This window comes from Schistocerca americana, chromosome 2 (assembly GCF_021461395.2).
Source record: "Schistocerca americana isolate TAMUIC-IGC-003095 chromosome 2, iqSchAmer2.1, whole genome shotgun sequence".
NCBI lineage: Eukaryota > Metazoa > Arthropoda > Insecta > Orthoptera > Acrididae > Schistocerca > Schistocerca americana.
The window spans coordinates 590,921,427-590,923,312 of record NC_060120.1 but is presented as its reverse complement, the minus strand read 5'-3'; the positions used below and the strand labels follow the sequence as shown (position 1 = coordinate 590,923,312).

At 40.1% G+C, this 1,886-nt stretch overlaps 1 pseudogene; it reads left to right on the top strand.

The window, feature by feature from the left end:
• Window positions 1–307: 307 nt before the first annotated feature.
• LOC124596715 lies at window positions 308–490 on the top strand (annotated as a pseudogene).
• The last annotated feature ends 1,396 nt before the right edge of the window (window positions 491–1,886 follow it).

Sequence of the window (1,886 nt, the reverse complement as noted above, 5' to 3'; positions counted from 1 at the left end):
TGCTTAAGTCCTTGTGTTATTTCGAAGTATTCAGAGTTCCCCAATGGTGTTCTAGTTCCACAATTGTGTCATCTGTACATTGTCTTTATAACATTAATACATCCATCTTCTTTTTTTTTTTTTTTCAAAAAAAAAAAAATGTTTTCCATACACCTCAAATTTCTCACACTAAACTCATATTACTCCATTTCCGCATGTTATTTTCGAAGAGAGAAGAAATCGGAGCATACACGTGTTTTCACATCGCTAAAGTATCGTTATTTGTTGATTATTAGCGTAAAAATCCTGTACAACAATGGCATAGGCTATATTTTCTCCAAGTATTCTCTCATCCGGTAAAAAAAATCTGTTCTAATCAGCTTAAAATCTGTTACGTGCTGCATAACAGGACTAGAATATTAGACTCTTTTTCGGCTTATGACGGTGTGCTGAGAGCATGCTCTTCCTCTGTCATAGGATACCTTCTCACTTTCGAACTATCATAGTGTAGTGAAATGCCTCATCACCTACGTAGTCTCTTAAATTAGCCAAAAAGCAACACAGAGGAGTTGTAAAGATCAGCTCTATACTACGTATCACTTTACGAATTCGGTAATGTAGCTGATTTTATTACGATGGTCATTTCTCCCTGCGTAGGTGGAAGACTTAAATTTCGTTAAAAGATCCTGCTCCCACGGAAAACCGTATATCACTCGAGCTAGCGAAACACATAGTGGGACTCTCACTTGTGCTTCGATTCGCCCGGCGGCACATCGATCATATCAAACTGATCGACTAATTAATTAAATTGATCGTGAGAGAGCTTTGCAGCCGGCCGCTGTGGCCGTGCGGTTCTAGGCGCTTCAGTCTGGATCCGCGTGACCGCTACGGTCGCAGGTTCGAATCCTGCCTTGGGCATGGATGTGTGTGATGTCCTTAGGTTAGTTAGGTTTAAGTAGTTCTAAGTTCTGGGGACTGATGACCACAGATGTTAAGTCCCATAGTGCTCAGAGCCATTTTAGACCTTTACATGGTGAGTAATTTTTTTCTTCCTGCATGTATGTGTGTAGAGCTGTCAGAGGCCGATGGTTGTGCCTTGGACGCTTAACTTGCTAACTTGTCGTCTATAAATGACGCCACTGTTAAGACGCACTCTGTAGGTAGAGAATGAAAACTCTTATGGTCCAAGATGTTACCTGCAGTCGACTAACGAATAATTTATTATTGGGGTAATAAAGATAAATACCTTAAAGCTATAGTCTATACATGCCCTGACAAGGTGGTAAGTACATATCAGAGTTGTAAGGCATAAACAGAAATAACGAAGCACATCTGGTAAGAAATAAGAGTGTACACTTAAGGGAAAAAAACTGAGCAACAACAGAAATCAACTCTGTGCACATGTCAATTCCCTCTTGAAGAGCCCCGTACGATAGACTGGAAGTCATGTTAACATGTAGAACTGTTTCCAGACTTCGAAGTTTCCATGAAGTGACGTAACTCAAATGGGAATCCCTGGAAGGAAGACGATGTTCTTTTCGAGAAACACTATTGAGAAAATTTAGAGAACCAACATTTGAAGGTGAATGCAGAAGGATTCTAATACTGCCAACATACACTTTGCGTAAGTACCATGAAGACACAAGGAGACATACAGATAATATTCTTTTCACTCACTCCATTTGCGAGTGGGATACGAGAGAAAATGATTAGTAATGGTGCAAGGTACCCTCCGACCCGCACCGTACGATGGCCTGTGAAATATGCACATTGATGCAGATGTAAATTTAATCTAACTGTTAAGATGTCAGTCCATCCATTTATAGGCACAAGAAAGTCACAGAAGAACGTTGTTTCTTATTTGTCGAGAAAACAAAAGTCAGAAGTTCTGCTGCTGATTGTCTCTC